The sequence below is a fragment of the Coregonus lavaretus genome (genome assembly GCF_964263955.1).
Source record: "Coregonus lavaretus genome assembly, contig: HAP1_SCAFFOLD_530, whole genome shotgun sequence".
In the NCBI taxonomy this organism is placed as follows: domain Eukaryota; kingdom Metazoa; phylum Chordata; class Actinopteri; order Salmoniformes; family Salmonidae; genus Coregonus; species Coregonus lavaretus.
Genome location: NW_028165582.1, coordinates 192,383 through 215,364, shown reverse-complemented (window position 1 = coordinate 215,364; position 22,982 = coordinate 192,383). Strand labels below are relative to the sequence as shown.

The 22,982-nt window shown below is 41.9% G+C and overlaps 1 protein-coding gene and 1 long non-coding RNA gene across 2 annotated transcripts in view; one reads left to right on the top strand and one right to left on the bottom strand.

Moving 5' to 3' along the window:
• Positions 1-22,982, bottom strand: part of LOC311115710 (NLR family CARD domain-containing protein 3-like) — a 105,908-nt gene that overhangs the window by 30,115 nt on the left and 52,811 nt on the right. The window lies entirely within an intron of this gene.
• Positions 19,973-22,982, top strand: part of LOC311115711 — an 81,362-nt gene continuing 78,352 nt past the window's right edge. Inside the window, exons 1-2 of the long non-coding RNA XR_014611309.1 lie at positions 19,973-20,089; positions 22,687-22,776. This is a non-coding gene — a long non-coding RNA (uncharacterized lncRNA). The remainder of the gene's footprint in view (positions 20,090-22,686; positions 22,777-22,982) is intronic.

Below are 22,982 nucleotides of genomic sequence, written 5' to 3'. Positions count from 1 at the left end.
TCCTTCGTTTTTTTGACGTTGAGGGAGAGGTTAATTTCCTGGCACTACTCCGCCAGGGCCCTCACCTCCTCCCTGTAGGCGGTCTCGTCATTGTTGGTAATCAAGCCTACTACTGTTGTGTCGTCTGCAAACTTGATGATTGTGTTGGAGGCGTGTTTGGCCACGCAGTCATGGGTGAACAGGGAGTACAGGAGGGGGTTGAGCACGCTCCCTTGTGGGGATCAGCGAAGTGGAGGGTGTTGTTTCCTACCTTCACAACCTGCGGGCGTCCCGTCAGGAAGTCCAGGACCCAGTTGCACAGGACGGGGTTCAGACCCAGGGCCTCAAGCTTAATGATGAGCTTGGAGGGTACTATGGTGTTGAATGCTGAGCTATAGTCAATGAACAGCATTCTTACATAGGTATTCCTCTTGTCCAGATGGGATAGGGCAGTGTGCAGTGTGATGGAGACTGCATCGTCTGTGGACCTATTGGGGCGGTAAGCAAATTGAAGTGGGTCTAGGGTGTCAGGTAAGGTAGAGGTGATATGATCCTTGACTAGCCTCTCAAAGGACTTCATAATGACAGAAGTGAGTGTTGAAGCACCTTTGGCAGTGTTTACAGCCTCGGTTCTTCTTGGGTATGACGCTACAAGCTTGGCACTGTATTTAGGGAGTTTCTCCCATTCTTCTCTGCAGATCCTCTTAAGATCTGTCAAGTTGGATGGGGAGCGTCCATGAAGTTCCTGCCTAGCAACAGAGATGTAACTATGTTTAACCCTGGCTCCGTGCTTGTCATGTTGTGATTAACTGTTTAACTTATAGTCTACTGAGTCTAAAAGGATTGAACTATAGTCTACTGAAAAATCCCCAATACCTTCCTGTTTTGGAGGGGGCTGTGTAGTGAGCCACGTTACAATTCCCACCATGTGGGTTAACCCTATTGCCATGTGTAGGGTGTTTGCCTTTCTCGCCAGCGACCCGGGTTCACTTCCCTGCCCCGCTGTTTGCTACAATATTAATATCATAGACTACCTGTTGAACAAAGAGACTCAATAGAATGAGATAAATGATTTTAGGATAATATAAATAAGTATCAATTTAGAGTTGTCTTTTAGGTTCAGCCTTGTAGCTGCTTTTATCAATTGGCTGAAATGTAATAAATGACATGGCCTCCGAGTTGGGAGATAACCAGGCCCAGTTTAAATCACCACGACAACCATTTCATTATTTCCCCAGTGCAGCAAGGGAATCTAGAGACTCAACCTTTGTACCCAATCACATAGGTTTACAACAGCTCACAGTTGCAACTTCATTGCTAAGAAGTCAAACTGCTTTGGTTTAGATAAAGACATAGGTCATAATATCTGTAGCAATCAGGGTTGGGCTCAATTCAGAATTTTGGAATTGATTCCCATTCAACTCATGAGGAAGATTAATCGTCATTGAGCAAATTTCAGGTCTGCTGAGCGCAAACTTGAATGTTGTGAAAATTCTGTACAACTTTCGGCACCCGTTTACTGTGAACACTGAGGCTGTACCAGCTGGAAGGTACAGTTTTAACAGTGGCCAAGTATATTCATTTCTCTAGAAGCATGCTGAAAATCTGTTGTTAATTTGTTTACAGAGAAATAGCATTGTATTCGGTCAAACAACAGTTTGCTAAGAGCTGGCAGCAAGCTGATAGGTCTGCTGTTAGAACCAGTAAAGATCGCTTTACCACTCTTTGGTAGCGGAATGACTTTGGCTTCCCTCCAGGCCTGAGGACAAAGACTTTCCTCTAGGCTCAGATTAAAGACATGGCAGATAGGAGTGGCTATAGAGTCAGCTACCATCCTCAGTAGCTTCCCATCTAAGTTGTCAATGCCAGGAGGTTTTTCATTATTGATCGATAACAAAAACAATTCTACCTCTCCCACACTAACTTTGCAAACTGTAAACTTGCAATGCTTTTCTTTCCTTTGTTGTTTTCTTATGCATGAGTACTATGGCTCAGAGTACAGGCCTGAGTCGTGCCTGTCAATGCTACAGAATCCTTCTCTGATGCGCTCTGCCAACTAAATCTACTGCATAGTTCGTTTTGTATACTAAGTCTTGCATAGTTTGCTTTATTTCAGTATGTTGGACTGAAAGTGGCTAATATTGAGTTGATTCCATCAGAATTCCCACAGTAGAGGCAAATGTTACTAGTGTTAACTAATCGGGAAAACTATCAAGTTGGAGAGAACATTGCTCATGAGTTGAAATTCTAATTGGCCACATCCCACAGGAATTAGAATTTGAGTAACAGAAAGTCGAATTTAATTCAGTGCAATCAAAGATTATGGATACACTGACAAGATCCGTCTCTCTGCCCTCACAATGGGTGTTGTTGTCCACAAAGCTCCCGCCTATCCTTTTCTTTGGATTGGTTCCAACCGCCGTGTCTTTGTGAGATGCAGGGTAGGTGAACAGATGATCTCCGCATGTGTGGTTCCCACCGTGAAGCATGGTGGAGGAGGTGTGATGGTGTGATGGTGTGGGGGTGCTTTGCTAGTGACACTGTCTGTGATTTATTTAGAATTCAAGGCACACTTAACCAGCATGGCTACCACAGCATTCTGCAGCGATACGCCATCCCATCTGGTTTGCGCTTAGTGGGACTACCATTTGTTTTACAACAGGACACTGACCCAACACACCCCCAGGCTGTGTAAGGGCTATTTGACCAAGAAGGAGAGTGATGGAGTGCTGCATCAGATGACCTGGCCTCCACAATCACCCGACCTCAACCCGTTTGAGATTGTTTGGGATGAGTTGGACCGCAGAGTGAAGGAAAAGCAGCCAACAAGTGCTCAGCATATGTGAGAACTGCTTCAAGACTGTTGGAAAAGCATTCCAGGTGAAGCTGGTTGAGAGAATGCCAAGAGTGTGTAAAGCTGTTATGAAGGCAAAGGGTTGCTAAAAACACTTTTTTCATTACTACATGATTCTATATGTGTTATTTCATAGTTTTGATGTCTTCACTATTATTCTACATTATGTCCATCAACTGTAAACATGGAATGCAACAGAACCAGTTACAACTGAAGTATCTGATCAATGAATTCGAGAAAAAGTTATTCATTTTTCAACACAGCTGCCGCAAATCATCAGGTGGGCAAATGTGCACTTGTAAATTATTTTGGGGGAAACTATCATTTTCTAATGTATTCTATTTCATTCCATGATATTGTTGTTACAAAATAGATTTGTGTTGACTGTGATTAGGGCGTGGGAATACACTAGCCTCTGCTAGGCTAAATTAACAAACCAGGCATTAATAACTCACCACATGATCCTCAAACCAAAGACTGGCCAAACTCGTGTTTCTAAAAAGTAAATTCAAAGGCACTGTATAGCTTAATAGGGCATACATTTTATACAGCCTAAATGCTCAATTTATAGGCATGTTGTTGAAGTGCTGTTGTTCATGTGTTGTTGAAATGCTGAATGCTCCTGCCAGCATGCAGCATGTGACCAATGCTACATGCCATGACTAGGAGGCTACCAGCCGGTTCCTCAACCCTGCACCTTAGAGGCTGCCGCCCGATATACACAGACATGGAATCACTGGCCACATTAATAATGGAACACTACCAGCCGGTTCCTCAACCCTGCACCTTAGAGGCTGCCGCCCGATATACACAGACATGGAATCACTGGCCACATTAATAATGGAACACTACCAGCCGGTTCCTCAACCCTGCACCTTAGAGGCTGCCGCCCGATATACACAGACATGGAATCACTGGCCACATTAATAATGGAACACTACCAGCCGGTTCCTCAACCCTGCACCTTAGAGGCTGCCGCCCGATATACACAGACATGGAATCACTGGCCACATTAATAATGGAACACTACCAGCCGGTTCCTCAACCCTGCACCTTAGAGGCTGCCGCCCGATATACACAGACATGGAATCACTGGCCACATTAATAATGGAACACTACCACCCGGTTCCTCAACCCTGCACCTTAGAGGCTGCCGCCCGATATACACAGACATGGAATCACTGGCCACATTAATAATGGAACACTAACCGGTTCCTCAACCCTGCACCTTAGAGGCTGCCGCCCGATATACACAGACATGGAATCACTGGCCACATTAATAATGGAACACTACCACCCGGTTCCTCAACCCTGCACCTTAGAGGCTGCCGCCCGATATACACAGACATGGAATCACTGGCCACATTAATAATGGAACACTAACCGGTTCCTCAACCCTGCACCTTAGAGGCTGCCGCCCGATATACACAGACATGGAATCACTGGCCACATTAATAATGGAACACTAACCGGTTCCTCAACCCTGCACCTTAGAGGCTGCCGCCCGATATACACAGACATGGAATCACTGGCCACATTAATAATGGAACACTAACCGGTTCCTCAACCCTGCACCTTAGAGGCTGCCGCCCGATATACACAGACATGGAATCACTGGCCACATTAATAATGGAACACTAACCGGTTCCTCAACCCTGCACCTTAGAGGCTGCCGCCCGATATACACAGACATGGAATCACTGGCCACATTAATAATGGAACACTACCAGCCGGTTCCTCAACCCTGCACCTTAGAGGCTGCCGCCCGATATACACAGACATGGAATCACTGGCCACAATAATAATGGAACACTAACCACTTTAATAATGTTTACATACTGCTTTACTCATCTCATATGTATATACTGTATTCTATTATATTCTACTGTATCTTAGTCCATGCCACTCCGACATTGCTCGTCCTAATATTTATATATTTCTTAATTCCATTCTTCTACTTTTAGATTAGTGTGTCCTGTTGTGAATTGTTAAATACTACTGCACTGTTGGAGCTAGAAACACAAGCATTTCGCTGCACCCCCAATAACATCTGCTATATATGTGCATGTGACCAATATAATTTGATTTGATTTTGATTTGAAATGCATCACAATTGATTTCTTAAATGGCAGGCTATAGCCTTGGAATAATAATAATAATACAGCCTAAATAATTCATTTTCGTTCCTTAGGCTACCTGGCTGGCTCCTGACTCATTTAGAGTTAGTATGTTGTTTAACAGCCGGTTGAAATGTCGAACATCAATTGATGGTGACAGAATCACACATTGCTTAAGCAAAGTCAATTTTGTTTATCCTATAAAATGTTGTGCAGCCTCTGAATATCATAGACAAATCAAAGATGTCCAATATGCATCGGTCACGTCTTTCGCCTGCATTTTACAGCTTGTTTCTGGCATATAGATCGCTTTATATAATCAGCCATTTTCTTTAACAAAAGCCACAATACCCTCACATACCCCCTCAATTAGAGCCCTGGTTTTAACTTAACACACCAAGTTCTTCACTGACACTGAGATATTTAAGGAGTGCATGGTGATTAGGGTTGAATAGCGGGAACCGGGTTACCGAGATCTACCGTTCAAACCCACTACCGTTCAAACCCACAAACCGGGTCGATTATAATACATTGTTTATATTAACAGCAAAATGTAAAATGGAACTGTTAAATTATATGCAATGTCTAAATCTGTCTTATCGACGGCCTTGTCTCTGCTATCTGCATGATCAATCATCAACCCTCCGGGTGGGGACAGAGCACCTCTCAGGATGGAGCGCAGGACAATGCATGTAGACCTACCATCTCATCATGGTAACTGTTGCTACGGTAACATAAGGACAGAATGCGAGTCTAATTTACACATCTACATCTGGTTTCGGGGGGGGGGCACATTTTTATTGTAAAGATACTTATATTTTTATTTATTGCAGCGGCAGAGTTTTAAAACAGCCTATCACTTGAATATCGTTGCTTTAAATCAATGCACATGCCAGCACTCTCTCGCAGTCTTTCTCTCAAAAATATCAATGCAACAGCAAACAATTTCAAAGATTTTACTGAGTTACAGTTCATATAAGGCAATCAGTCAACTGAATTAAATGCTTTATACACCCCCGGGAATAATATGATACTTTTAAAACATTTTCTGACAAGTGACCACTTAGAAATGTTCATTTTCACGTTTTAATATATTATTTTGAATGTTTGGGAATGATGTGTACTAACTCTATAGCAGTCAGGAGCAAGCCAGAAAGCGGACGTGAGTTTGGACAATGAATAGACACTGCAGGAAATAAAACCAAATAAAACCATCGGTCTAGCACATTTCTCCTATTTGTCTGCCTCTTCAGTACAGGGTGCATTGCATGGTGCCGTTGCCAGAGATATTAGAGAAAACAGATAGGAATCACATTGGGCAATGCACGTCGGAGAGTATAACGCTCCACCCCCAGCACACTGTCGACCAATCCCGTTGAAGTTGTCATGCAGCGTCACGCGGTTGCTAAACTAATCGTCACGCAATCCCTTCTCAAAGTCAGGGTATGAGTCGAGAAACGTGCCTATTTTCCTCGAAAGTACATAATGTGATGATTCCAAAGCTATACAATATTACAGATATAAAGAGATCAATTATATCATAACTCGGAAAAGATTCGTAATGTTGTACCTTGTTGACGAAATTCGTGCTAATGTTTTTTTTTTTTTTAGCTAGCACTCAATTGCCTCCAGTTCACTCCTTGAAGGAGAGCTCTCCTTGTCCCAGAATCGCCCAGAATGCACCGCGCGGCCCATGGACGTAGCATGGGCAATGAACACATTGGGCGTTACCAGGAGTCCAATGGAGTTTCCCCATCTCCTCAAAAGGATCTCTGCCGTTGTGAACGTCAGACTCCACTCTGTGAGGCACATCGATCTGCAGGTTGAACATGGTGAGATTGTAGACCCCTAAATTGATAGTGCAGTTTGTTTAGGCGACTTTACAGCTAACTAGCTACTTCACATGCTGATATTGTATTTGGTATTAATGTGTGTAGCTACGTTTGTTTGCTTGCTTGCTAGCTAGCCAGCCAGCCCACAGAGAGAGCATTGTATTGTGGATTTTGTAGTCGACCTGAGCTGCGACAGAAACCCAAAACGATGTTTACATGTTTCTACCAACCTTATTATAACGGCTAAATTAAACATTTGATCACAAAAAAATATTGTTCTCACATATTAGTAATATTATTATTAGTGTTATTTAACAATGTAAATTATAGGAATGGGTGGATTTCTCCTTTCATAAGGCAATGCATCCCAGTGCTGAGGCGCCACTACAGCCGGCCATGACCGGGCCCATAGGGCGGAGCACATTTGGCCCAGTGCCGTCCAAGGGGAGGGTTTGGCCAAGGGGCTTCCCTTGGCTCGCCACGCTCTAGCCCGGGCGCCTGCAAGCTGACTTCAGTTGTCAGTCGAAAGTGGTTTCCTCCGACACATTGGTGTGGCTGACATCAAGCTTTGATGATTTCAATCAGCTGTGTAGTTCTAGGGCAAAAACCACAACGTGCACCCGGGGGAGGGGCCCCAGGACCAAGTTTGGGAAACTCTGGGCTATAGCAGTTATTTATTCAGACCTATAACTGTTCAATCTTCGTGAAAAGAAGTGAAAGACGTCTGCATCTTATTCTAGTCCTGTATTATTCAGCATGTCATTACAATGATGACTGCTTTAAAGCGAGGAAGGAATGAAGCACCAATAGAGAGAGAAGGAGGAGGTAGGCTAATAATATTAGGGGGAATATTATGGAAGGTGGATATATACATTATACATGTAAAGTAGGCCCTATTATTAACATCTAATTCGCTAGCTTATGATGGTAACTTTGTAGGTTACATGTCCTGCGAAAGCATGCATGTTCTCTCCCAGCTTCATGGTTTGAACAATGTGTGTAATTCCAGTCCATATAATACAGTATAATACCATGCAGTACAGTCCACACTCAAAAAGATTAGCCTACTGGAGCTTGTTTCATTGATTTACCTAAAAGAGCATAGCTACATCAATGGGCTTTTATGTTTTTCTGTCGTGCCTAAATTAAGGGAAAAATCCACCCAAAACCACAAATTCCTATAATTTACAGCGTTAAATAACACTAATATGTGAGAACAATGTTTTTTGTGAACAAATATTACATTTTGGTGTTATAGTAAGGTTGGTAGCAACGTGAAAATTGTTGTGGAAATCTGTTGCAGTTAAAGTTGACTACAACATCCGCAATGCTCTCTCTATGGGCTGGTTGGGTAGCTAGCTAGCATTATATGTAATATTTTAGTAATATATATATATATATATAACAATTATTTGATAAAATATTGAATTTGGCCTTTACTACTAAAGCCCATATAAACTCATTGAATAACACATTCATAAATGGCAAAAAAAAGACAGTCAAAAAAATACATCATAAGGAATAAAGTTTTGAAGTGTCTGTCCTGTATCTAGGAGACATAAGACAGATCAGGATTCTTTATTTTTTTTTACCCATATAACCCCATATTTATGGGGCACAAAACTACCTCCATGCTTCTATTTGTTTGTATGGGATAGCTTCAGACGAGTCCGTAGCACTTGTGTGGGTCGTAGAGCAAAACGGAGAACACTACCATGTTCATGAGAGTCTCTCCTTTTCATAGTGGGATCATACAGATGCTACAGACATTTTCGTGAGAAGACCAATTTTCGGGATGTCTCATGGTCTGACAAACTCCGCTGTAGATCCGCCACCTTCCACCGCAGATGTGGAAGGCCAACATAGGCGGATGCAGTGGATTGAGACGATATCTCCAGCTTAAACTGACTGATTTTGTTGGGGACTTTTTTATGTTACTTAGGTTGACACACTGGTGCGTCAATATACTTTTAAGGGTTAATGGCAAGCCCTGAATAAGGTAAAAACGTTTTTAAAAGTCTCATGCAATGTAGGCCTGCATTGAACACCACATATAGGATTTGCTCCATTGGTTTGGTTGATAGGCCTACATTATACTCAAATAGCCACAACAGCCTATTGGCTACTGTCTACAACTGTCAGGGTACAGCCTATTGGCTACTGTCTACAACTGTAAGGGTACATCCTATTGGCTACTGTCTACAACTGTAAGGGTACATCCTATTGGCTACTGTCTACAACTGTCAGGGTACAGCCTATTGGCTACTGTCTACAACTGTCAGGGTACAGCCTATTGGCTACTGTCTACAACTGTAAGGGTACAGCCTATTGGCTACTGTCTACAACTGTCAGGGTACAGCCTATTGGCTACTGTCTACAACTGTCAGGGTACAGCCTATTGGCTACTGTCTACAACTGTCAGGGTACAGCCTATTGGCTACTGTCTACAACTGTCAGGATACATCCTATTGGCTACTGTCTACAACTGTCAGGATACATCCTATTGGCTACTGTCTACAACTGTAAGGGTACAGCCTATTGGCTACTGTCTACAACTGTCAGGGTACAGCCTATTGGCTACTGTCTACAACTGTCAGGATACATCCTATTGGCTACTGTCTACAACTGTCAGGGTACATCCTATTGGCTACTGTCTACAGCTGTCAGGGTACAGCCTATTGGCTACTGTCTACAACTGTAAGGGTACAGCCTATTGGCTACTGTCTACAACTGTCAGGGTACAGCCTATTGGCTACTGTCTACAACTGTCAGGGTACAGCCTATTGGCTACTGTCTACAACTGTCAGGATACAGCCTATTGGCTACTGTCTACAACTGTCAGGGTACATCCTATTGGCTACTGTCTACAACTGTCAGGGTACATCCTATTGGCTACTGTCTACAACTGTCAGGGTACAGCCTATTGGCCACTGTCTACAACTGTAAGAGCCTCAGTGTTCACTGTAAACGCATTCCAGAAGTTGCACAAAATTCTCAAAACTTTCAAGTTTCCGCTCACAAGACCTAAAATGTGCTCTGGGCTCCCAAAAATTCGAGGGAACATTGATGCCAACCATTTGAACTTAGTTAGTCATGTTGGCAACAGAATAAGCTTTCAAATGATGCCCACTTTTCCTGTTTGAAAATTGCAATGGATTTTTTTTGGATTGTGTAAACAACAGCCATAATGGTGATGATGCAGGGCCGTGTTCCAGGTGTGATCGCTTCAGCGCCTCAACGGCATAGCTAGGAAAGATCAAATAGGACCTCATAGCTGAAGGCTCTTTCTCAACGGCAGAGCTAGGAAAGATCCAATAGGACCTCATAGTTGAAGGCTCTTTCTCAACGGCATAGCTAGGAAAGATCCAATAGGACCTCATAGCTGAAGGCTCTTTCTCAACGGCATAGCTAGGAAAGATCCAATAGGACCTCATAGTTGAAGGCTCTTTCTCAACGGCATAGCTAGGAAAGATCCAATAGGACCTCATAGCTGAAGGCTCTTTCTCAACGGCAGAGCTAGGAAAGATCAAATAGGACCTCATAGCTGAAGGCTCTTTCTCAACGGCATAGCTAGGAAAGATCCAATAGGACCTCATAGCTGAAGGCTCTTTCTCAACGGCAGAGCTAGGAAAGATCAAATAGGACCTCATAGCTGAAGGCTCTTTCTCAACGGCAGAGCTAGGAAAGATCCAATAGGACCTCATAGCTGAAGGCTCTTTCTCAACGGCAGAGCTAGGAAAGATCCAACAGGACCTCATAGCTGAAGGCTCTTTCTCAACGGCAGAGCTAGGAAAGATCCAATAGGACCTCATAGCTGAAGGTTCTTTCTCAACGGCAGAGCTAGGAAAGATCCAATAGGACCTCATAGCTGAAGGCTCTTTCTCAACGGCAGAGCTAGGAAAGATCCAATAGGACCTCATAGCTGAAGGCTCTTTCTCAACGGCATAGCTAGGAAAGATCCAATAGGACCTCATAGCTGAAGGCTCTTTCTCAACGGCAGAGCTAGGAAAGATCCAATAGGACCTCATAGCTGAAGGCTCTTTCTCAACGGCAGAGCTAGGAAAGATCCAATAGGACCTCATAGCTGAAGGCTCTTTCTCAACGGCATAGCTAGGAAAGATCCAATAGGACCTCATAGCTGAAGGCTCTTTCTCAACGGCAGAGCTAGGAAAGATCCAATAGGACCTCATAGCTGAAGGCTCTTTCTCAACGGCATAGCTAGGAAAGATCCAATAGGACCTCATAGCTGAAGGCTCTTTCGTTGGGTCATAAAAGTGTTTTGGAATGACTTAGGAAGTGTTCATAAAATGTTTATATATACACTACCAGTCAAAGGTTTGGACACACCTACTCATTCCAGGGTTTTTCTTTATTTCTACTATTTTCTACATTGTAGAATAATACTGAAGACATCAAAACTATGAAATAACACATATGGAATCATGTAGTAACCCCCTAAAAAAATATCTATATATATATAAAAAAAAAAATCCTTTGTCATCAGCCCTTGAAAAGATAAATGAAATATAAATGACATGTGAAATATACACAGTGTACAAAACATTAAGAACACATTCCTAATATTGAGTTGCACCCCCAAGTTGACTTCAATGCTTCCCACAATTGTGTGAAGTTGGCTGGATGTCCTTTGGGTGGTGGACCACTCTTGATACACACAGGAAATTGTTGAGCGTGAAAAACCCAGCAGCGTTGCAGTTCTTGACACAAACCTGTGCGCCCTTCGCTCCTGCTTGACAAGCGCTACTGTCTGGCAATGGCTGGGAAGTAGCCACTAAAACTAACTCAGACTCAATGGGAAGTAGCTACTAAAACTAACTCATACTCAATGGGAAGTAGCCACTAAAACTAACTCAGACTCAATGGGAAGTAGCTACTAAAACTAACTCAGACTCAATGGGAAGTAGCTACTAAAACTAACTCAGACTCAATGGGAAGTAGCTACTAAAACTAACTCAGACTCAATGGGGAGTAGCTACTAAAACTAACTCAGACTCAATGGGAAGTAGCTACTAAAACTAACTCAGACTCAATGGGAAGTAGCTACTAATACTAACTCAGACTCAATGGGAAGTAGCTACTAAAACTAACTCAGACTCAATGGGAAGTAGCTACTAAAACTAACTCAGACTCAATGGGAAGTAGCTACTAAAACTAACTCAGACTCAATGGGAAGTAGCTACTAAAACTAACTCAGACTCAATGGGAAGTAGCTACTAAAACTAACTCAGACTCAATGGGAAGTAGCTACTAAAACTAACTCAGACTCAATGGGAAGTAGCTACTAAAACTAACTCAGACTCAATGGGAAGTAGCTACTAAAACTAACTCAGACTCAATGGGAAGTAGCTACTAAAACTAACTCAGACTCAATGGGAAGTAGCTACTAAAACTAACTCAGACTCAATGGGAAGTAGCTACTAAAACTAACTCAGACTCAATGGGAAGTAGCTACTAAAACTAACTCAGACTCAATGGGAAGTAGCTACTAAAACTAACTCAGACTCAATGGGAAGTAGCTACTAAAACTAACTCAGACTCAATGGGAAGTAGCTACCTAGTAGCTGGGTGACAGCTGCACACGCATTCTACGCATGAACTACACCCATCATCAATACTTTTAATCACAAATAAACAATCATCAGTTTTGGAACTGAAAATGTACCATTATTTGTGTAAAACTAACAGTGAAATACGACTCAGACTCATCCTCTGGCTTAAAAACAGAAGTCCAAACTCTGGTGGTACGGTAGCTCAATGTACGGTAGTTTCCTGGGAAGACACAGAAGAAAAACAACACAGCTCAATCAAAACCATCTAACCTATAGCAGAGCGCTTTGACACACCCACTCCTTTCCACACGCCCACTACTTTCCTTTCGACACACCCACTCCTTTTCCACACGCCCCCTACTTTCCTTTCGACACACCCACTCCTTTTCCACACGCCCCCTACTTTCCTTTCGTCACACCCACTCCTTTTCCACACGCCCACTACTTTCCTTTCGACACACCCACTCCTTTTCCACACGCCCACTACTTTCCTTTCGACACACCCACTCCTTTCCACACGCCCACTACTTTCCTTTCGACACACCCACTCGGCCATAGTCCGTTGGCCATATTTGGATGCAGCTACCCCCTTTCCAGTGGAAAGCCAAAAGGTGGTTCCACCCAGAGCCATGTGTTTAGACTGAGCCAGCTCACAGTACATTTCCACCCTATCCGCTTACGGGTTAACGTTTTGGTTGGCCAACAATATTTTAAGACTATTTTAATGCCTGTCTGTTTAGTGCTCCTTGCTTGATGTTGCTGAACCCTTATTGGGAGGTGGCTAACTAGTCTGTATATTCTACTGAGTCATATGGATGCCAGTCCATTGATTGGCTGTCTGTTTAGTGCTCCTTGCTTGATGTTGCTGAACCCTTATTGGGAGGTGGCTAACTAGTCTATATATTCCACTGATTCATATGGATACCAGTCCATTCATTGGCTGTCTGTTTAGTGCTCCTTGCTTGATGTTGCTGAACCCTTATTGGGAGGTGGCTAACTAGTCTGTATATTCTACTGAGTCATATGGATGCCAGTCCATTGATTGGCTGTCTGTTTAGTGCTCCTTGCTTGATGTTGCTGAACCCTTATTGGGAGGTGGCTAACTAGTCTGTATATTCCACTGATTCATATGGATACCAGTCCATTCATTGGCTGTCTGTTTAGTGCTCCTTGCTTGATGTTGCTGAACCCTTATTGGGAGGTGACTAACTAGTCTGTATATTCCACTGATTCATATGGATACCAGTCCATTCATTGGCTGTCTGTTTAGTGGTCCTTGCTTGATGTTGCTGAACCCTTATTGGGAGGTGGCTAACTAGTCTGTATATTCCACTGATTCATATGGATACCAGTCCATTCATTGGCTGTCTGTTTAGTGGTCCTTGCTTGATGTTGCTGAACCCTTATTGGGAGGTGGCTAACTAGTCTGTATATTCCACTGATTCATATGGATACCAGTCCATTCATTGGCTGTCTGTTTAGTGGTCCTTGCTTGATGTTGCTGAACCCTTATTGGGAGGTGGCTAACTAGTCTGTATATTCCACTGATTCATATGGATACCAATCGGCTGTAAAAGTGGGTAAAAACAGAAAAGCATATAACTGTAGCTATGTGGTCTTTACTTGATGTGGTGTGCAGCATAGAGTGTATAGTCCTTTAGTCTCTATGGGCCAGATGGTAGTGTACAGTTCAGAGATGGCTTGATGTGGTGTGCAGCATAGAGTGTATAGTCCTTTAGTCTCTATGGACCAGATGGTAGTGTACAGTTCAGAGATGGCTTGATGTGGTGAGCAGCATAGAGTGTATAGTCCTTTAGTCTCTATGGACCAGATGGTAGTGTACAGTTCAGAGATGGCTTGATGTGGTGTGCAGCATAGAGTGTATAGTCCTTTAGTCTCTATGGACCAGATGGTAGTGTACAGTTCAGAGATGGCTTGATGTGGTGTGCAGCGTAGAGTGTATAGTCCTTTAGTCTCTATGGGCCAGATGGTAGTGTACAGTTCAGAGATGGCTTGATGTGGTGAGCAGCATAGAGTGTATAGTCCTTTAGTCTCTATGGACCAGATGGTAGTGTACAGTTCAGAGATGGCTTGATGTGGTGAGCAGCATAGAGTGTATAGTCCTTTAGTCTCTATGGACCAGATGGTAGTGTACAGTTCAGAGATGGCTTGATGTGGTGTGCAGCGTAGAGTGTATAGTCCTTTAGTCTCTATGGGCCAGATGGTAGTGTACAGTTCAGAGATGGCTTGATGTGGTGTGCAGCATAGAGTGCATAGTCCTTTAGTCTCTATGGGCCAGATGGCCAGTTGGTGAGGGCTACAGCATGGGGAAAGAAACTGTTCAGATGGGGGTCTATAACATCCAATCACATAGATTTACAGCAGCGGACAGTTGCAAATTCATCGCTACTAACTCAAACTGCCTTGGTTTAAATAAAGACCATTTCTGTAAAGATAAAAAAGTATATAACTTATAAATCATGAGCCTCATCTTGAGGAGTCACCTGTGACATTATTCATAAAGAGTAGGAGTACTGATCTGGGATCAGTTTAGCCTTTTAGATCATAATGAAACAGATTAAATGGACAGGGGGGACCTGGTCCTAGATCAGCACTCCTCCTCTGAGACACTGCCTTTATGAATAAGGTCCCAGGAGTCACCAGGACCAACTGGAAGTCACTCTGGATAAGAGCTTCTGCTAAATGACTAAAATGTAAGTGTAGTATGAGTCAGCAGGACCAGGAAACCAAACACATGGTGTTGTAAAGTGTAGTTACAGCAGTGGTTTACTGCCCTCTAGTGGAAGATACCAATAAGACACTTTATTATCAGGGCGGGGAGACGGTTGAGCTGAAACAGAAAGTAAATGTTTCTTTTGTACAGGATCCATTTTGAGACGACCGCGCAGAAAACACTATATGGAGAGAACTGAAAAATAAAGTAAGTATTTCCGAACAATAATCTATTCTAATAGACAGAGTAAGAGAATGAATACCTGGAATGAGATAGTACTAGTTAGTAGAACTGCTACTTGAGCTGAGTTGCTGACAGACAGCCGTTTTCAAAATGGAAACTAATCAGTAGGCCTACATGTTGTCAGCAAAACGTCTGGTAAAGATGGTGCAGGAGCGTTTCAATGATATGGTTTGATGTTTATCTCAGGGTTTCTCAATCCTTTTGTTCTTGTCCAGGACTTACACACCTGATTCAACTAATCATCAAATATTTTAAGACAGTTTATTTGAGGACTGTTAACAATTATTATAGGCCTACAGTAAATCATATTTCGGAGAGAAAAAACACAACTAAACCTGGTTTGGAGTACATTATAAGTTTAGCTAAAATAATGTAAGAGATGTCTTGAAGAAGCACTAAAAAAAATAGAATCAAGATTTAGCACAATGTCAGGAGTTACTGCCATCACATGCAACTGACTGTTAGCGCCACCCTCTGGTTACTATTGGTATATAAAGATAAAGGGGTGAGGCCATGACTGCAGTTGAAACTGAAAATAACAAAGTATCTGTACAGGGGCCATTTTGAGATGACAGAGCAGCTCATAGTTTAATCTCTAAACTGCAACGCAGTTTGAAAGTAAAGTGAGTATTTCAGGTTAATAATCTAGAATAAAGGGAACATTTGGAATTCACCAAACTAGTGTTGGAGTGCTGCTGGGCCATTCCTACCATGCAGAGCCTTTTCTGGCCCCAGGAAATATCACTTCTTATTTAGTGGAAAATGTGGATTCCAAAAGGCTTTAAATATAAAGTCAGGTGTCCTTTACCTTAAACTGGAGGCAAAAGAAACGCACACCTGTTTAGGAGAGGTGCTGGCTAACAGAGTAGAACACCTGTTTAGGAGAGGTGCTGGCTAACAGAGTAGAACACCTGTTTAGGAGAGGTGCTGGGTAACAGAGTAGAACACCTGTTTAGGAGAGGTGCTGGGTAGCAGAGGAGAACACCTGTTTAGGAGAGGTGCTGGGTAACAGAGTAGAACACCTGTTTAGGAGAGGTGCTGGGTAGCAGAGGAGAACACCTGTTTAGGAGAGGTGCTGGGTAGCAGAGTAGAACACCTGTTAAGGAGAGGTGCTGGCTAACAGAGGAGAACACCTGTTTAGGAGAGGTCCTGGCTAACAGAGGAGAACTAGAGAAATAGTGTAATAACCTGATAAACAATGTTTCGATAGACAGCTGTCTTCATCATTTACCTTAAAAATACAAAAATATGGATCCTGAAAGGGAATTTTATGCATTTTCTTATGGGTTAATGTCGACTTTGCTTATGGAAAACCATATCATGCGAAGGTTTTTACACTCAGTTCTTGGGTTTCGCGAGTGGAAATTTGACATTTTGAAAATGGAAGTTATGGAACTCCAACATGTGCTTCTGTTATGAGAAAATCTCCACAATGAAACTGACATTAAATGTGGAGAATGATAGATCTGTTGGCCATCAAGTAGCCTATTAATTTGTATGTCTATGTAGGCTACTGTAGTCTACCATTTTATACTATAAATATGTTGAAATGACTGGAGTCGTTGCAAATCATTTTGTGCCACTTGTGTAGCCAACCTGGAGCTGGAAACAGATGTAATAAATAGCCTTTAACTTCAGTTTATTGTTGTTGTAGCCTCGTGTTATTATGTAATTATTAATGGCCGTGTTTAGTTAATTCAATTGGAAGTTATTAAGTGTCACCATGGTCACAGTTCTATCTCAATTGCTGATCAGATGTTAGAATGCATTAGATTGAAGGTAACAGTCAGCCAGATTAGGTTACAGGTAAAGAAATAACCTTGCTGTTGTTGACAAGCATGGGCCTATTCAGTTCATATCCATATTATTAATATTTGATTCATTGATTGAAATTACGACCCCATCCTCAGTAGCCTATTCCAGCAGGCTACTGGGCAACAGAAGCACTTCCTACCTCAACATCGTCTTGCCATTCATGTTAAATAAATGAATCTGTCAATTTGAACTAAGCAAGCTGCTAAATCATTCAGCTTACATCTTGCCTACATGTTGCCCAGGCTACTGGAGGCTGTCTGAAATAAGATGTAGGCCTATCAGGGGCTATGTTTTGGCCTAGTTTTCAGGCCTTGTGGGTGGGTTTTGAGGAGTCATTGGGCTAGAAAAAGCAATTGCTTTAAATCACCTGACTGTTTGGATGTGTCTGTTAGTTAATGTTTTATTTCTGAGAGATCATGAATAAAAGAGAACAATTGACATTCAATAATTAGTTAATGTGTTAACCACAACCAACATGTTGGATCTCTGTTTAGGGGTCAGTGGTCTTAAATGAGTCTCTCTGGGGAGAGAGAGGAGGGGGTCCCTGCCTCTAAAATGAGTCTCTCTGGGGAGAGAGAGGAGGGGGGCCCTGCCTCTAAAATGAGTCTCTCTGGGGAACATGACACCAAAACTAAGAGGTGAGCTGAAAATATTGTTTAAGAATTTATATTCCAAAACGCTATATAGGAGAAAAGAAAATCACATTTGTGATTTTTCATCAGAAATTATTTCTAATAGGTACCTTCAATGTAACTATTGTAGATTTGAGATGTGATTTAAAACTATTGTTTAGCTGGAATGTAATGTTCGTATCCTGTATATTTGACTGTGGTACGTGGTCGTCTCACCTAGCTACCTTAAGATGAATGCATTTACAGATGCCATATCTTAATTTGACCCAGTTTCTCACAGCAGGAACATAATCCTGCAGCAATAGCAAATGTGTATTTTTAGGTGGATTATAATTAAGGGATATTTTCTGTAGGGGTTCATGCATTTTTCATCAGGGAAAATCAAGTCTGACATTTTAAAGTGGAAATTACCCACTTTAGACGCCTTTATAAAGCCTTGTAGTGGTTTAATAATTTCTTTAAACAATAAAAGCTAATTTACCAACATTTCTGAAAATGGATATACAGTGGGGAAAAAAAGTATTTAGTCAGCCACCAATTGTGCAAGTTCTCCCACTTAAAAAGATGAGAGAGGCCTGTAATTTTCATCATAGGTACACGTCAACTATGACAGACAAAATGAGAAGAAAAAAATCCAGAAAATCACATTGTAGGATTTTTAATGAATTTATTTGCAAATTATGGTGGAAAATAAGTATTTGGTCAAAAACAAAAGTTTCTCAATACTTTGTCATATACCCTTTGTTGGCAACGACACAGGTCAAACGTTTTCTGTAAGTCTTCACAAGGCTTTCACATACTGTTGCTGGTGTTTTGGCCCCTTCCTCCATGCAGATCTCCTCTAGAGCAGTGATGTTTTGGGGCTGTCGCTGGGCAACACGGACTTTCAACTCCCTCCAAAGATTTTCTATGGGGTGAGATCTGGAGACTGGCTAGGCCACTCCAGGACCTTGAAATGCTTCTTACGAAGCCACTCTTTCATTGCCCGGGCGGTGTGTTTGGGATCATTGTCATGCTGAAAGACCCAGCCACGTTTCATCTTCAATGCCCTTGCTGATGGAAGGAGGTTTTCACTCAAAATCTCACGATACATGGCCCCATTCATTCTTTCCTTTACACGGATCAGTCGTCCTGGTCCCTTTGCAGAAAAACAGCCCCAAAGCATGATGTTTCCACCCCCCATGCTTCACATTAGGTATGGTGTTCTTTGGATGCAACTCAGCATTCTTTGTCCTCCAAACACGACGAGTTGAGTTTTTACCAGAAAGTTCTATTTTGGTTTCATCTGACCATATGACATTCTCCCAATCCTCTTCTGGATCATCCAAATGCACTCTAGCAAACTTCAGACGGGCCTGGACATGTACTGGCTTAAGCAGGGGGACACATCTGACACTGCAGGATTTGAGTCCCTGGCGGCGTAGTGTGTTACTGATGGTAGGCTTTGTTACTTTGGTTCAAGCTCTCTGCAGGTCATTCACTAGGTCCCCCCGTGTGGTTCTGGGATTTTTGCTCACCGTTCTTGTGATCATTTTGACCCCACGGGGTGAGATCTTGCGTGGAGCCCCAGATCGAGGGAGATTATCAGTGGTCTTGTATGTCTTCCATTTCCTAATAATTGCTCCCACAGTTGATTTCTTCAAACCAAGCTGCTTACCTATTGCAGATTCAGTCTTCCCAGCCTGGTGCAGGTCTACAATTTTGTTTCTGTTGTCCTTTGACAGCTCTTTGGTCTTGGCCATAGTGGAGTTTGGAGTGTGACTGTTTGAGGTTGTGGACAGGTGTCTTTTATACTGATAACAAGTTCAAACAGGTGCCATTAATACAGGTAACGAGTGGAGGACAGAGGAGCCTCTTAAAGAAGAAGTTACAGGTCTGTGAGAGCCAGAAATATTGCTTGTTTGTAGGTGACCAAATACTTATTTTCCACCATAATTTGCAAATAAATTCATTAAAAATCCTACAATGTGATTTTCTGGAATTTCTTTTCTCAATTTATCTGTCATAGTTGACGTTTACCTATGATGAAAATTACAGGCCTCTCTCATCTTTTTAAGTGGGAGAACTTGCACAATTGGTGGCTGACTAAATACTTTTTTCCCCCACTGTATAGCGTTTTGGAATGAAACTCTTGTTTCCCCATCTGAACTCATAGTAGATGAGAGATTTGTAATGTTTGTCTCTGTTGTGTTGAAGCCCAATCAAGCAGGAGAGACCAGCCTCCCCTGTACCCAGCTGTGTGTCCATGAAGAGTGTCCAGTCTATGGGTCAACCTATAGAGTTCAGAGAGGGAGACTTTTCTAGTGAACAAAGGTAAGAAGAACTCATGGGTCATGGTCAGTGAGTTAAACAACACTGTCTCTAGTCATTTCTCCTCTCCCATTTTCCCATTTATTTTTGTTGTTTTCATAATCCATAGGCTAATCCTTTTTTCCATTTTCATAGTCCTGAAACAATATTAAACAAACACAATATTCCCTCCCTGTGTGTGTGTGTGTGTGTGTGTGTGTGTGTGTGTGTGTGTGTGTGTGTGTGTGTGTGTGTGTCAGTGAGTGTGTGTGCACTCCCTGGATGAGTGAGGAGATGTAATCTCTATCCTGATTGCCTAGTCAATTTTATCCCTACCTACATGTACATATTACCTCAATTACCTCAACTACCTGGTACCCCTGCACATTGACTCAGTACTGGTACTCCTTGTATATAGTCTAGTTATTACCTCAACTACCTGGTATCCTGCACATTGACTCAGTACTGGTACTCCTTATAGCCTCATTATTGTTATTTTATTATGTTACTATTTCCTTTTTTTATTTAGCTAATTTTTGTTACTTTTTAAAGGGAAAGGGCTCGTAAGTAAGCATTTCACGGTAGGTTGAAGTAATAATGTGTTCAACTACTAAAGACAGAACATTTATAAAATGAACAAATCAATCAATCCAAATTAGATTTGTCACATGCTCCTAATACAACAGGTGTAGACCTTACTGTGAAATGCTTACTTACGAGCCCTCAACCAACAATGCTGAGTTAAAAAATGTTTTACTAACAACTAAGGAAGTCATTTTTACTTCTTTGACTTCTCAAACCCTAAACCCTGGCCTGGTCTGCTTCATATGCGAACCACAATTATATATTTTTTTACATCAGCAGTTGTCACAAAGTGCTTATATAGAAACCCAGTCTAAAACCCCAAAGAGCAAGCAATGCAGATGTAGAAGTACTGTGGCTAGGAAAAACTCCCTAGAAAGGCAGGAACCTAGGAAGAAACCTAGAGAGGAACCAGGCTCTGAGGGGTGGCCAGTCCTCTTCTGGCTGTGCTGGGGGGAGATTATAAGAGGATATGGCCATTAAGGCCAGATCGTTCTTCAAGATGTTCAAATGTTCATAGATGACTAGCAGGGTCAAATAATAATCACTGTTGTTATAGTGGTTGCAACACGTCAGCACCTCAGGAGTAAATGTCAGTTGGCTTTTCATAGCCGAGCATTCAGAGGTCGAGACAGCAGGTGTTGTAGGGAGAGAGAAGGAGAGGGAGAGAGAGAGAGAGAGGGTCGAAACAGCAGGTTTGGGACAAGGTCACACGTCCGGTGAACAGGTCAGAGTTCCATATCCGCAGGCAGACCAGTAGAAACTGGATCAGCAGCATGACAAGGTATCACGTCCGGTGGAGCATGTATCGATACTGATCGGATCGAAAGAAGGGGAGCGCTGCTCTCGGATCAGTTTCTCCATTAAAATCTTTCCTTATAATTATTTCACAATACTGACCATGGATCAGCTTCTAGAAAGATATTACTACCTACGGCTGCTAATATTGAGGTAGTTTATTCTAATGCTTACACAATAAAAATGTACTAAATCACAGATTAGGCACATCATTGTGCACATGTTAGGCTACACATCATGAAATATATTGAGACAAATTACAGACAGTAGCCTACAAGTAGCAAAATAAAACTAAATATATTGAACATGGAATATATTTCAATTTCAATTTACATTACATTTTAGCCATTTAGCAGACACTCTTATCCAGAGCGACTTACAGTTAGTGAGTGCATACATTATTCTTTTATATATATATATATATTTTACTGGCCCCCTGTGGGAATTGAACCCACAACCCTGGCGTTGCAAACGCCATGCTCAACCAACTGAGCTACATATTTTAATGCAGTCATCTCGGTTTTCATTTGAAGCAAATTTTTATACGTCCCTTGTTTGAATCAATTGCAAAGACATTGGCAACTTTGTATTTGTAGTCAACTTTGTTCTGAATTTATCCGCGGTCACAAAGAGACGGATAAACCATGTGATTCTATGTTTAGCGGAGATATTCTGTGTATAAAGTGACGCGGGAGGGCAAAAAAGCATCTAACGACGCACTTGGCTGTTCTACAAGTGGTCTGAGGCAGGTGTTAGAATATGAGCGTTTTCAAGTGCAACGTTAATAACGATGGTTTTGAAAAAACAGCTCAGAGATTTTACAATGCTCCTACGAAGGATCTATCAATAAACTAGATATATTCTAATGATGAACTTAGCCTTAAGATGCTTTTGTGAGACCCTGGATAAGAACATCTGCTAAATGACGAAAATGTAAATGTTTTACGTACAGATCTCATATTACTGTATTGAATTTTGTACATTTGTACAGATGTTTATTAAAAATGTAGTTATTTGTTACATTTGACTGTGTAAAACCTAGCAGTACTACTTATTTCTCTGAGAGTGAGGCAGATATATTTTATTACTGTGTAAAACCTAGTAGTACTACTTATTTCTCTGAGAGTGAGACAGATATATAGCATTTGGCAAAGAAAACTACATTATTTGTCTCTCTGAAATAAACCATCAAGCGATTTTAAACAATGAGAGAAATAATGTTTGTCTCTGTTGTGTTGAAGTCCAATCAAGCAGGAGAGACCAGCCTCCCCTGTACCCAGCTGTGTGTCCATGAAGAGTGACCGGTCTATGGATCCACCTCTAAAATTTAGGTAAGAAGAACTCATGGGTCATGGTCAGTGAGTTAAACAACACTGTCTCTAGTCATTTCTCCTCTCCCATTTTACCATTTATTTTTGTTGTTTTCATAATCCATAGGCTAATCCTTTTTTCAATTTTCATAGTCCTGAAACAATATTAAACAAACACAACATTCCCTCCCTGTGTGTGTGTGTGTGTGTGTGAGTGTGTGAGTGTG